Source organism: Vulpes vulpes, chromosome 11 (genome assembly GCF_048418805.1).
Source record: "Vulpes vulpes isolate BD-2025 chromosome 11, VulVul3, whole genome shotgun sequence".
Taxonomy (NCBI): Eukaryota; Metazoa; Chordata; class Mammalia; order Carnivora; family Canidae; genus Vulpes; species Vulpes vulpes.
This window is the reverse complement of record NC_132790.1, coordinates 88,514,669-88,528,864: the sequence shown is the minus strand read 5'-3', so window position 1 is coordinate 88,528,864 and position 14,196 is coordinate 88,514,669. Positions and strand designations below refer to the sequence as shown.

At 36.4% G+C, this 14,196-nt stretch overlaps 1 protein-coding gene across 16 annotated transcripts in view; it reads left to right on the top strand.

The window, feature by feature from the left end:
- Positions 1-14,196, top strand: part of TFDP2 (transcription factor Dp-2) — a 163,453-nt gene that overhangs the window by 3,885 nt on the left and 145,372 nt on the right. The window contains exon 2 of one of the 16 annotated variants that reach the window (XM_072727032.1): positions 950-1,197. The exons of 14 other annotated variants lie outside the window; for them this stretch is intronic. The gene's annotated coding sequence lies outside the window, so the exon portion shown is untranslated. Of the gene's footprint in view, positions 1-949; positions 1,198-14,196 lie in introns of those variants that run through there. One more of the 16 variants, XM_072727030.1, reaches the window with a different exon arrangement.

Genomic DNA, 14,196 nt, shown 5'->3' with positions numbered 1-14,196 from the left:
AGTTTATCAGCTGGGTGACCTTGAGTAAAATATGTAAACATTTTTTGGGCCACAATTTTCTCATATGTAAAATGGGGCTTATAATAGTACCTGTCTCATAGGATTGTTAAAAGGAATAATTGAACATATTGCTATGTAAAGCATTTAGAATGACCCCTGGCATTTAAGTGCCGTATACATCACCTTTTATTACTGATTTTGTAGTCAACTAAAATTCTTGAGTTGTTTTGCTATGTTCTCCCAATTTTTTAAAAGAATTTTTTTTTGGTAGGACTTCATACTTATCTATATTAAATTTTATCTTGTCAGATGGGTTCCATTCTGTTGACTTTAACAATGAAAAAAATATTTGGTCATATGATAAATATGGACTTACTTAACTATAGATTTGATAAGCTGTAAGTTTGGTAATGCTGACATTGCCTTCATGCACATCTTATTAAAATGTTGATTAGGCAGGGGTGAAAAAGGTTTGCTGTACCAGAGATTCTCTTAAGATTAGTTAAAAAAACTTATTAATTCTTTGGCTTAAGTTGTTCTGACAGAAATTCAGCTAATTTAGCATATTCACCCCAAATATTTCCAAATTTTCACGAGAAACATATAAAAAACTTAAATAATTGCCTTCCTAAAATCTAGATAATTTTATGTACTTCATTTTTAAAAAAATCCTACCAGATAATTTTATATACTTAATTAAAAAAAAAAAACCAACCCTATCAGTTCAGTAACTGTCAGGAAAAGACCAGTAATCTGCCATTATTTGTCCTTAATTAACTGCTATACTGGTTTCCAGTAGTATTTGTTGGTTACTATCTTTTCCATGTTCACAAACTTATCTAAGAAATGATTCTAGAATCCTGGCTAGAGTTATATTTAACTTCAGCAATCAATAGTTGACAGGATCACCTTTCCCTCCTTTTTTTTTTTTTTTTTTTTTTTTAAGTAGGCTCCACACCCAGTGAAGAGCCCAAAGCAGGGCTCAAAGTCATGACCCTGAGCTGAGATGAAGAGGCAGATGCTTAACTGACTGAGCCACCCAGGCTGCCTTCTCCATTTTTGAATAGTACCACTGCATATCCTGTCTTTGGCCTTATGGGATCCTCTCCTGCTTCCCATAGTTTCTGAATAGTTGCCAGCAGCTACGTGGAAATTTCATCTGGAGCTGTATACCTCGTGGACATTTTGCCTGGAACAGTTAAGAACTCTGTAATCTCATTCATATTGAGCTTTGGTTTTCATTAATTTATTGATTAAATTTATTAAATGCCCTTTTTATACAGAATACCAGTGTTTGTTTAACCGCATCCAATCTGAGAGGATTTTTCTTAATAGAGATGCCTGAAGTAAAACTGTAAGCCACATCTTTGTCTCTCCATTCCTGCAGTTACCATAGTCTGGGCCTCCCTTCTTTCTTCTCTGGACTATAGTAATAACTTCCTATTGACCTTCCTTCTCTAATCTTTTTCTTTCTCTAATGCTTCAGCATTACAGCCAGAGTCATCCTTGTTTTTAAAATGTATGGATTTCTTTAAAATCTTTTCTTCCTCATTGGAATAATCTGTAATGATCTAATTAGATTTTTAACTCTCAGTACTTTTCAACTCTTAGTTTTTCTGTTTACTATCCTTTTAAAGTCTAGCCCCACCCCCCACCCCCCACCACTTTTTAGCCTTCCTTGTTATTAGGGATAATATGTACCATTAGCCAGATAGGCATGGAGGATTGGTGACTTCCAGCTGGCCTTTGTGTGAATCACTCAGCAGACAGGTATGGAGTGCTTACTAGATTACAGGCACTGTGTGAGGCGCTGAGTTGACAAACTTGACAAAACCTCAGCCCTTCAAGAATTCTAAGTCCAGGGAGGGGCACCTGGGTGGTTCATTTGCTTAAGTGTCCTGCTCTTGATTTCTACTCAGGGCATGATCTCAGGATTGTGAGATCGAACCTGTGTGGGGCTCTGTTCTGGGCGTGGAGCCTGCTTAAGATTCTCTCTCTCCCTTTGCCTCTCCCTCCGCCTCTCCCTCACCCTAGCCCTTGTGCAAGCAACACTCCTAAAAAAAGAAAAAAAGGAAAGAAAGAAAACGAATTCTAAGTGCAGGAAAAGATAAAATAGAGGAAAGGATTTGGAGAACCAAAAAATCTTTTTTTTTCACATTCAAAAGCATAATAAATTTTTAAGAGATTCTATTTTACTTTAAATAGCCAAGTATGTGGTTACTGAAGAATGAGTTTGTTAAAGTGACTGATTCAGTTGTAGTTAAGTTATATCAAATTGTAAAAGAGCAGATCTATAAATGTGGAAAAATAGTACATATTTCAAACTGCCAAAATAAAATGTTTAATCAGAACTAGAAGCGGAAGGTGGTTATAGGGGGATGGGCAAAAAGCTGTGAAGGGGGAGTGTGAGGTACAGGTCTCTAGTTATGGGATAACTAAGTCACAGAGATGAAGGTTCAGCATAGGCAGTATGGTCAGTGGAGTTAGAGTTTTATGGTAAAGGATGGTAACTACACTTGTCAATCCAGTGGTAACATAGGGAGATGTTGGGCCACTATGTTACATATTTGAAACTAATGTAACATTGTGTGTCAACTATACATCCATAAAAAGATAAATAAAAACTAACCGTAAATAAAAGCAGAAAAGTGGTTATATAAACCTATTTCCACTTTTTCAGAGGCTTTACAGTTCACTCAAGAATGGACAGTTAAAAAATCAATTTAAGTTTTAAGTTTTTCTTCACAGCATCCTTGAAATTATGGTGGTAATATAAAACTACCTATAAAAGAGGAGGTTTTATTCATTGCTATTCAAAGGAGAGAAAGGCGATGATAAGCAGTTGCACTCAGAACATATACAACTAACAAGTGGTGGTCCGTAAAGTGACTTCTAGGTTAGTAAGTGTTTGGAAAACCTGTCAGATAGTAATTCTGCACTATTTGATACATTTTAAGCTATAATAATATAAGTAGAAAATTTTGTAAGCATAATGATTATGTATCTTTAAGTTGAACAAGTCAGTATTTACAGGCAACAGAATAATATATTACCTGTGCAGGCATTCCAAGAAACATAAACTGAAAAATCAGTGTGAAAAATTCCATCATTATGTATGAAAAGAAGTAAAATTTTTACTGATGTTAACATTCTGCCTAATTTGCCATTAAATTCATACTATCCCAGACATACTATATATCACAGTTGCTGTAAAAATAGCTACTAAAGTATTCTTTCTTCCTGAACCAAATTCTTTTTTTTTTTTATTGTTATGTATCAGATCCAGTGGTATTCTTGGGATAATCAGGACTATAACATACTACAACTCCGAGAAAGATCTGTTTCGAGTTTAGTTATGTAGACTAGTTGAAATTATGCTCTAGGGAAAAGAGTTCAAAACAATTGAATTTCCTCTCGACATAAGTGACATAAAATAAGTTTCAAGAAACTAAAATGCTAAGCAAAAGCATGTGAAATTAATACTAAGGAAATGACTTTTTAGAAAGGGGTCACAACAAACAAAACACTTCTTCCTCATAACAAAGACATTCCAAGACATGTGAGAGAGATCATACTAAGTAAAGAAAACAAGAGATTCTGTTAATATAAGTAGCTCATTGAAAAAAATGAAATTCTGTTTTTAAAAGGCCATTCCTTCATAATCTGCAAGATGTAAAAGACCGTGACATATTTTCCGTGATATATTTTCTAGGATTAAGTAAGAAGATAAAGATCCATAGTCTGAATATTTTGTACTCATTATGAATTTGTAATGGCTTACTTTACGCAACACCTACTATGTGGTAAGGATCTCAATTAATTCTTCCCCAAAGTGTATGAGATAGATTTAATGTCTTTCATTTTACAGATAAAGACACAACTTACTTTACAGGGATCAGAAAAGCAATAATGGCAGAGCTGGGGCTGACACATGAATCTGTAGAGCTCTAGTGCTGGTCACTTCACTATACTGCTTTGCTAAAATACTGTCTTAGGACATTAACATTCATGCAAGAACCCAACAATCTTTATAGCTTATTCCTAGTTGGTCTTTCCAGTATAGTTTCTGTTTTTATTCTAGAGTGTTGTGAATTTATCCAAATACAAGTGAGTAAGTGACTTGAAAATTAGCCATTGTTTTTGACTGAGTATCCTTTCACTGTGTCACTGTTTACTAATTGAAAAAATAGTTTCTGTGTCAAAAAAAAAAATAGTTTCTGTGTCATGTATGTGGTATCTTCAATTCAGCTGTATTTCAGTTAATTGGTTAAATCATGATTATGAGCTATGGGAATCTATTATACTGACGGTTTGCTGCAAATAAAAATAAGTACCTATTTAGATAGGGTGCACTAACTTCTTTATAACAAATAATTTTATTTTATTATAAGGTCTGTATCATGTGTCATATGTCCTTTTATATTGTTTAAAAATTAAATGTATGTAGGCTAAAAGAAAAAAATTGGTATAATGAAATGATGTAAAATCTCAAAGTTGTGATGAAAGAAGAGAAAGAGGCTAAAAGTGTTTCCAGAAAGTAAGAAGAATAAAAATATAATTGCAAATAATAGTGGCACAGAGCAGAAGCAGCATGTATTTCATAGTTACAGACGTGGTGGCCAGTTCAATTTATGTCTGGGAAATTGAATATGCAACAGGAAAATAAGTGTATTTAAAAATAAGATTCTATCTTCATCAGAGTGGAATATATAGCACAAAAGAATTCTTTTTTTCTCTTTGCCTTTAACTTTAGGCATATATTGAAGCATTCTGACAAACTGTTGAATGGAGCTCAGATCTTAGTATCAAAAACCTTTGACTTATTTAGTACTTATTCTTGTTTATGTAAAATTTACTTGAGTATTTCAGTCTGGAAAGAAATATTTTGACTCAGATTGGCCTTGAGTGAAAACAGGAAACTATTACATTAATTTGACTTACTGTTACATAAAACTTTCTCTGATTTTTTATTTTAAGTACCTCATGGGTAGAATAATCCTCCGCCCACCATCTAGTTGTTTATTAGTCTTCCCATGACAATACACAGAATATGAAGCAGTTTTTCATGTTGTAACTAAAGCAGTTTTGATGAATTTTATGCAGTTAACCTACATCTATTTTAAGTAACCAGTCTGTGTAGTACTTTTATGTCCAATACTGGAAGTTCTCACAGTTTACATATTCTAGTGCTTACACGGTGTGGATCTTACTGCCTCTGATAGTCCCCATTAAGACACTTCCTATTTTATCTACTCTTTGTCTTAAGAGTGTGCTCTAGGAGATCAGGTGGCTAAGGATGAGGAAATAAAGTAGGCTAATTGTGCTTCCTGGATTCTTCTGGGCTTTTAGGGTCTCAGGTTTGTCTTTCTGACTTAATACTTGGCTGTTACAAGTTTTAAAATTTTCTAAAGGAAAGGCTTTCTTCATATTTTTAGTCCCATTCTCCACAGCTAAAATCATGTTTTTAAAAAACTATACTTTTTATTGAAGAGTGATAGACTTTTTAAATTTTTAATTTTATTATTCATGAGAGACACACACACACAGAGGTACAGAGACACAGGCAGAGGGAGAAGCAGGCTCCATGCAGGGAGCCCGACGTGGGACTCGATCCCGATCCCGAGACCCCAGGATCACGGCCTGGGCTGAAGGCGGCGCAAAACTGCTGAGCTACCCGGGCTGCCCAAAGTGGTAGACTTTTTAAAATTCCACAGATTTTCACCAACTAAATGACAACTGTGTAACCACCACCCTAGATCCAGAAACAAACCATTCCAGCACCATAGTATTCCTTTGCAGTCACAAACTCCTCCTAACTTCTAAGAGCCTGGATTGGTAAAAAACCATAACCACATATACTTTTAGTTCTTTTGATGGTTATCAAACTCTTAATGGTATAATTATTGCTCTGTTTCTTTAAAAAAAACTTTTTATTTTGAACTAATTTTAGACCTACAGAAAAGTTGTAAAAGTTGTACAGAGAGTTAATTATATTCCTCAGCCCATTTTCCCTAATGTTAACATTTTATATAATTGTAATTATTAAGAGCAAGAAACTAACATTGGTACAATATTATTAGCTAAACTACAGACCATACTTGAATTCCATCAGTTATTTTCACTAATGATGTTTTCTGGTCCAAGATCCTATCCATGTTCCAACGTTGCTTTTATTTACCCTTCCCTTTCCTTTCTTCTTTCCTTCTTTCCTTCCTTCCTTCCTTCCCTTTCTTTCATTCGAGACAGAGAGAGTGAGAGGCAGAGACACAGGCAGAGGGAGAAGCAGGCTCCATGCAGGGAGCCTGATGTGGGACTTGATCGGGGTCTCCAGGATCCTGTCCTGGCGGAAGGCGGCGGCAAACCTCTGAGCCACCCGTGCTGCCCCCTACATTGCTTTTAGTTGTTAGATCTGTTTAGCCTTCTCTGTTCTTAGCAGTCTTCAGTTTTTCTTTGTTGCATGACTTTGACACTTGAAGAGCACTGATTGTATGTTTTTCAGAATGTCCTCTACTTGTGCATTGTTGTGTCATGGGAATGCGGTTACACATTTTTGGTAAAAATACAAGTGATGTGTCTTTCTTTCACAGATATCAAGGGGTTCATCATGTCAATATATTTCATCATCAGTGATATTTACTTGGCCACTTTGTTAAGTTGATGGATGCCAGGCTTCATTTTTTTACATGCAGATCTCTAATCCTTTGGAATTTATTCTTGTGTATGAAGTGAGATATGGCTCTAATTTTATCTTTTTCAAAATGGTGCCTGGCACTTCTCATTAAAAAGTTCATCTTTTTTTTTTTTTTTTTTTTTTTAAACATTTATTTTATTTATTTATGATAGTCACAGAGAGAGAGAGAGAGAGAGGCAGAGACATGGCAGAGGGAGAAGCAGGCTCCATGCACCGGGAGCCTGATGTGGGATTCGATCCCGGGTCTCCAGGATCGCGCCCTGGGCCAAAGGCAGGCGCCAAACCGCTGCGCCACCCAGGGATCCCAAAAAGTTCATCTTTTTAACTGGTACAGAAAAGCATTTGAGGGAATCCAACACTCATGACAAAAACACTCGACAATAAGAACAGAACAAAGCTACCCTAATACAATAAAATCTGTATATGGAAAGCCCACAGCTAACATACTCAGTGGTGAAAAGACTAAAAGCTTTTCTTCTAGAGGCACCTGGGTGGCTCAGTCAGTTGAGCATCAGGCTCTTGATTTCAGCATGGGTTGTGATCTCGGGTCGTGGAATTGAGCCCCTCATTGGGCTCTGGGCTAGCCCAGAGATTCTGGAAGTCCAGATTCTGGATTTTTTATTTTAAGATTCTGGACTTCCAAAATCTGCCTGGGATTCTTTCCCTCAGCCCCTCCCCCTGTGCATGCACAATCTCTCAAATAAGTCTTAAAAAAAAACAACTTTTTTTTAAAGTTCAGAAATAGGATAGGGATGTCTGCATTTACCACTTCTGTTTAACATGGTACTGGAATTCCTGGCTAGAGCAATTAGGCTAGAGAAAGAAATAAAAGGCATCTAAAAGAAGCAATATTATCTCTGTTTATAGACAATAAGATCTTACACGTTAAAAAATCCTAAAGATTTTACATATAAAAACCTGTAACAATTGATAAACTCAGCAGAGTTGCAGGATAAAAAAATCAACACACAAAAATTAGTTGCATTTCTGTATGCTAACACAGTGAGCAATTCTAAAAGGAACTTAAAATTCTATTTAGGGTAGCATGAAAAAGGATGAAATACTTGGTGCACTGATACACTGAAAGCTATAAAACATTGCTGAAAGAAAGACACAAATGGACAACCTGTTTGTGGATGGAAAACTTATTATTAAAATACACAAAGTGATGTACATATTCAATACAATCCTTATCAAAATCCCAATGATGTTCTTTATGGAAATAGAAAAATTCATTCTAAAATTCATATGGAGGGCAGTCTTGGTGGCTCAGGGGTTTAGCACCACCTTCAGCCCATGGCATGATCCTGGAGACCCGAGATCAGGTCCCACGTCAGGCTCCCTGCATGGAGCCTGCTTCTCCCTCTGCCTGTGTCTCTGCTTCTCTCTCTCTCTCTCTCTCTGTCTCTCATGAATAATTAAAATCTTTAAAAAAGTAAAATAAAATTCATATGGAACCTCAACGGATCCTAAATAGACAGAACAGTCTTGAAAGAGAACAAAGCTAGAGGACTCACACTTCTCCATTTCAGTACTTACTAGAAAGCTTTAGTAATCAAACAGTATAGTATTAAACAGGGACAGATATGTAAATCAGTGGAACATAATAGCCCAGAGTAAACCTTTGCATATATGGGCAGATGGTTTTCAACAAGGGTGCCAGGACCCTTTATGGGGAAATGACAGCCTTTTCAACAAATGATGCTGGGGAAACTGGATATCCACATGGAAAAGAATGAACTTGTACCTTACTTTATACCATACACAAAAATTAGCTCAAAATGAATTAAAGACCTAAACTTACGAGCTAAAACTACAAAACTCTTAGAAGAAAAGATAGCGGGGTGCCTGGGTGGCTCAATGGTTAAGCATCTGCTTTTGGCTCAGGTCGTGATCCTGGGGTCCAGGGATCAAGTCCTGCATCAGGCTTCCTGTAGGGAGTCTGCTTATCCCTATGTCTCTGCCTCTCTGTGTGTCTCATGAATAAATAAATAAAACCTTGAAAAAAAAGACAAGGAAGAAACTTCATGACATTGGATTTGACAAATATCTTGGACCAGGGGCTCCAGGTTGGTGGAGTTTAAGAGTGATTCTTGGTTTGAGTTCAGGTCACGGTCTCCGGGTTGTGAGATTGAGCCCCACATGGGGCTCTGCACCCAGTATGGAGTCTGCTTGAGATTGTTTCTCCCTCTCCCTCTGCCCCTCCTGCTGTCTCTCTCTAAAATAAATAAATCAATCTTAAAAAAAAAAAAAAAAGATTTCTTGGACCTGATACCAAAAGCACAGGTACCAAAAGTAAAAAGTAAAATAGGTTAATTGGATTCCATGAGGATTTAAAACTTCCCTACATCAAAAGACACCATCAAAAGAGTGAAAGATAATCTGTGAAATGGGAGAAAATATTTGTAAATCATATATATCTTTTTTTCTTAAAGATTTTATTTATTCATGAGAGATACAGAGAGAGGGAGAGAGGCAGAGACACAAGCAGAGAAAGAAGCAGACTCCATGCAGGAGCCCGACGTGGGACTTGATCCCGGGACCACAGGATCACTCCCTGGGCCAAAGGCAGGCACTCAACCGCTGAGCCACCCAGGTGTCCCTAAATCATATATCTCTTAAGGAGTTAATATCTGGAATATATAAAGAACTCCTGTCAAAAAACCTGATTGAAAAATGGGTAAAGGACTTAAATAAACATTTATCCAAAGAAGATATACAAATAGCTAACCAGCATATGAAAAGATGCTTGATATCAGTAATAATTAGGAAAATGCTAATTGAAACCACAATAGATACCACCTCACATTTTTTAGGATGCACCTATCAAAAAAAAAAAAGTGTTGGTGAAGATATGAAGAAATTGGAACTCTTGTACACTGTTCTTGGGAACATAAAATGGAACAGCTACCATGGAAAACAGTTTGGAAGTTCCTCAGAATATTAAAAATGGAATTACCATATGCTTCAGCAGTTCCACTTCTGGATATATACTCAAAGTGAATCTTGGGGTGCCTGGGTGGCTCAGTCAGTTAAGCATCTAACTATTGATTTTAGCCCAGGTCATGATCTCAGAGTCATGAGATTGAGCCCTGAGTTGGCTCTGCACTCAGCGGCAGGTCTGCTTGAGATTCTCACTCACCCCCATCCGTCCCCCTACTTGCATACATGCACTCTCTCTCAAATCTTAAAAAAGATAAAGTGGAGTCTTGAGATATTTGTGCACCCATGTTTACAAAAGGAGGGAGCAACCCACGTGTCCATCAACAAATGAATGGAAAGCAAAGTGTGGCATATATATACAATGAAATATTATTCAGCCTTAAAAATGGAAGAAAGTTCTGACACTATAACATGGATGAACCCTGAGGATGTTATGCTAAGTGAAATAAGCCAGGTACAAACAGACAAATATTGTATGATTCTACTTGTATTCTACTTAAAGTAGTCAGAATCATAGAGATAGTAGAATGGTGGTTGTCAGGAGTTGGGGGGATGAGAGTGTGTGAAGTAATTAATGGTTATAGCATTAGTTTTTCAAGATGGAAAGAGTTATGGAGATTGGTTACATTAAATGTGAGTGTACTTGATGCTGCTGAACTCTACACTAAAAAATGATTATGATACTAAATTTTAGGGGTGCCTCGCAAGGTCAGTTGATCAGAGGCTATATAGTATTTTTAATGTCTGGTAAGGCTGTTCTCTCTTCATATATTTTCAGTACTTACTTGGTTATTCTTGTGTGTTTTTCAACTTTATTTTGTTTAGTTCTTTTTTTTTTTTTTTTAAGCAGGCTCCATACCCAATATGGGCCTTATTAACTCAAGACCCTGAGGTTAAAAGTCACATACTCTACTGACTGAGCCAGCAAGGAATCCCTCTGTATCAACTTTGTTTTATTTATTTATTTTTAAAAAGATTTTATTTATTTTTTCAAGAGAGACACAGAGAGGGAGAGGCAGAGACATAGAGGGAGAAGCAGGCTTCCTGCAGGGAGCCCGATGTGGGACTTGATCCCGGGACTTCAGGATCATGCCCTGAGCTGAAGGCAGGCGCTTAACCACTGAGCCACCCAGGCGTCCCTGTTATCAACATTTTTTTTTTTTTTTGGCTCTTTTCAGTTTATTGCATGAAGGAGTTACACTAGTCCAAGTTAAAAGCAGACCCCAAATGGTTACATTATACAAGCTGTGAGGTTTTTAAACTTGTGACAAGGGACAGAAGGGAAATTCTACCCATTGCAAGGAAATCCTCACTTAAGCTTCAGTGAGCGTCAGGAAGCGAGGGGACTTGAGGGGGAGGCTGAGTCCTCGGAGGTAGCTCAGTGACTGGGGACCTGTTATCAACTTTAATATCAACTTGTCTAACCTCATAAAATCGCTTGTTAGTATTTTTATTGGGATTACACTGAATGTATTCATTAAGTTAGGGAGAATTTATATCTTTACAGTTGTTGTCTTACCCAAGAACAAGATAAATTTTTTCTTGTTCATGTCTTCTTTACTGTCTTAAGAGTTTTTAAAAATTTCCTCAAATAGCTTTTTTTTAAGAGCTTTATTGAGATATAAATCACATATAAAATTCACCCTTTAAGGTATACAATTCAGTCATCTGTCATATATTCCTAAGTATGTGCAGCAGTCACCACTACCTAAGTCCAAAACATTTTCATCACCCCAAGAAGAAATAACATACCCATTAGCAGCCATTCTCCCTCCCCTTCTCTCTCCTGGCCTTGGCAACAAATCTACTTTATGTTTGTATGGATTTGCCTACTCTGAATATTTCATATAGATGGATTCATACAACATATGGTCTTTATGACTGGCTTCTTTCACTTAGCATAATATTTTCTAGATTTTACATGCTGTAACATGTATCAGTGCTCCATCCCTTTTTTATTGCCACATAATACTCCATTGTGTGATATACCGCATTGTGTTTATCCATTCATCAGTTGGGGGGCATTTGGGTATGTTTATACTTTTTAGCTATTATAATAATGTTGCTATGACCATTCGTGTACAGACATGTTTTCAGTTCATAACTAAAACTCATATACAAGTTTTATACGTTTCTTATAATCTAGTATTTCATCTTTGCTGTTGGGTTGTCTTTACCATTATAATCCACCTAGTACTTAACTGATTTTTGTTTTTCTCTATTTTTATTGTTGCTGTACCTGAGTTAAATTCAACTGTAATCTAACATTATTGGTTTTATTCTTGCCTGATTTTGGTGTGAACAGGTTTTGCTGACTTCATCAAATGAGGCACTGTTCGAAACAGAATTCTTTGGAAAACAACGTGTATTCTTTCATTTGGCAGGGCAGGTTTCCATATGTCTCTTGGATCACCTAATTATGTTGATGAAATTTTATTTATACCCTTACTGACTTTCCTTTTTTGTCTACTTGGCTCATCATTACTGAGAGATATGTGTTAAAACCTTCTTTTTTTTATATTTTATTTATTCATGAGAGACAGAGAGAGAGAGAGAAGCAGAGACACAGGCAGAGGGTGAAGCAGGCTCCATACAGGGAGCCTGATGTGGGACTCAATCCCGGGTCTCCAGGATCAGGCCCTGTGCTGAAGGTGGCACTAAACTGCTGAGCCACCCGGGCTGCCCAAAATCTTCTTGTATAATTCTAGGTTTTTCTATTTCTCCTTGTACATTTGTCATTTTTTGCCTTAATATTTGTAAACTATGTTATAAAATACTTTCAAATTTAGAATATTTGTGTCTTCCTGCTGAAAAGACCTTTAATCATTATATCCTCTCTATCCTCTGTAATGCTCTTACTATAAAGACCATTTGTCTATTTATAGAGTCACATTGTGTTTCTGTTTTCATTCTATTTCTCTGAAGGTATGCTTTTGATATGTCTCTTGCAAAGAGCAGTTGGATTTTGTTTTGCTTTTTGTTGTTTATTTTAAACTCAATGTGTCAGTCTTTCAAGTAATGAGTTTATGTATTTGCATGTCTTTTACTATCTATTTATACCGTTTTTTCTATGCTGCCTTTTTTAGATTTACTTTTTTTTAGAGGTGGGGGAGAAGGAGAATCTTGGGCAGACTCCCCGCTGAGCACAAATACCCATGTGGGGCTGGACCCCATGACCTTGAGAACCATAACCCTAGCTGAAAACAAGTTGGACACCCAACGAACTGAGCCATCCAGGCGCCCCTTTTTCTGTGCTGCTTCTATTCTTCATTCCTGCATGCTTTTGATTCTTTTATACTTTGAATGGTTGTCTTTACATTATTAGTGAGCATATTTAATTTAATACAATATTTTCTAAATAGCACCGGTCCCACAGAATTCCTTAATTTTGATCAAGCTTCTCCCTTATTGTTGTCCAGGCTGTATTTCCTCCTGTTTCCACCCCCCCTCCACATTTTTTCATCTTTTAAAATTATTCGGTATAGCTATTATATAGATGATGTTTGTTTATATATACTCACTTCTTTTTTATTTGCTCCTCTTTCTTGAGTTTCTTTTGCATTTTCAGTTTCCATTTTCCTGAGGTATATTTTTTGGATGTCTCTTTATTGAATATCTACAAAGGTAAACCCAATGAGGATGTTTTTATTTCACCCTTATTTTTGAAAAATAGTTTAAGATTCTAGCTTGTTATTATTTTCCCTTAATTGGCACCGTGAGGATTTATTTCATGGTGTTTTTGATTTTAATGTTGAGAAGTCTTTTACAGTCTAGTTATCATTCCTTTGTAGATAATGTTTTTCTGTCTGACTTTTCTACAGGTTTTTTTTTTTAATTGTGGTAAAATACACATTACAAAGTTTACTATCTTAGCCATTTTTAAGTGTACAGTTCAGTGTTAAGTACATTCATATTGTTATGCTACCATCATCACCATCTCCAGAATTCGGTCTTGAAAAACTGGAACTCTGTCCTCATTAAACAGTACCTTGCCATTCTCCCCTTCTTTAGCACCTGATAACCACCATTCTACTTTCTATGATTTTGACTACTCTCAGTAGTCATATAAGTCCTATAAATAGAATCCTACAGTAGTTGTCTTTTTGTGACTGGCTTATTTCACTCGGTATAGTGTTCTCGAGGTTCATCCATGTTGCAGCATGTGACAGAATTTCCTTCTTTGTTAAGACTAAATAGTATTCCATCATGTGGATATAGCACATTTTTGCTTGTGTCTTTTATCTGTTGATGGACACTTGGATTACTTCCACATTTCCCCTACTGTGGATGCTGCTGTCAGCATGAGTTTACAAGTATCTTTGTGAGACCCTGCTTTCGATTCTTTTGAGTATATACCCAAAAGTGGGATTGCTGGATTTATAAGCCTATTTCTATTTTTTGAGAAACTTCCATACTGTTTTCCACAGAGACTGTACCATTGTGTGATCCCATCAGTATATACAGGAGTTCCGGTTCTTTGTATCCTCACAATACTTTTTGTTTTGTTTTGTTTTGTTTCTTTTTTTAATAGTGGTCACCCTAGTAGGTATGAAGTGGTACCT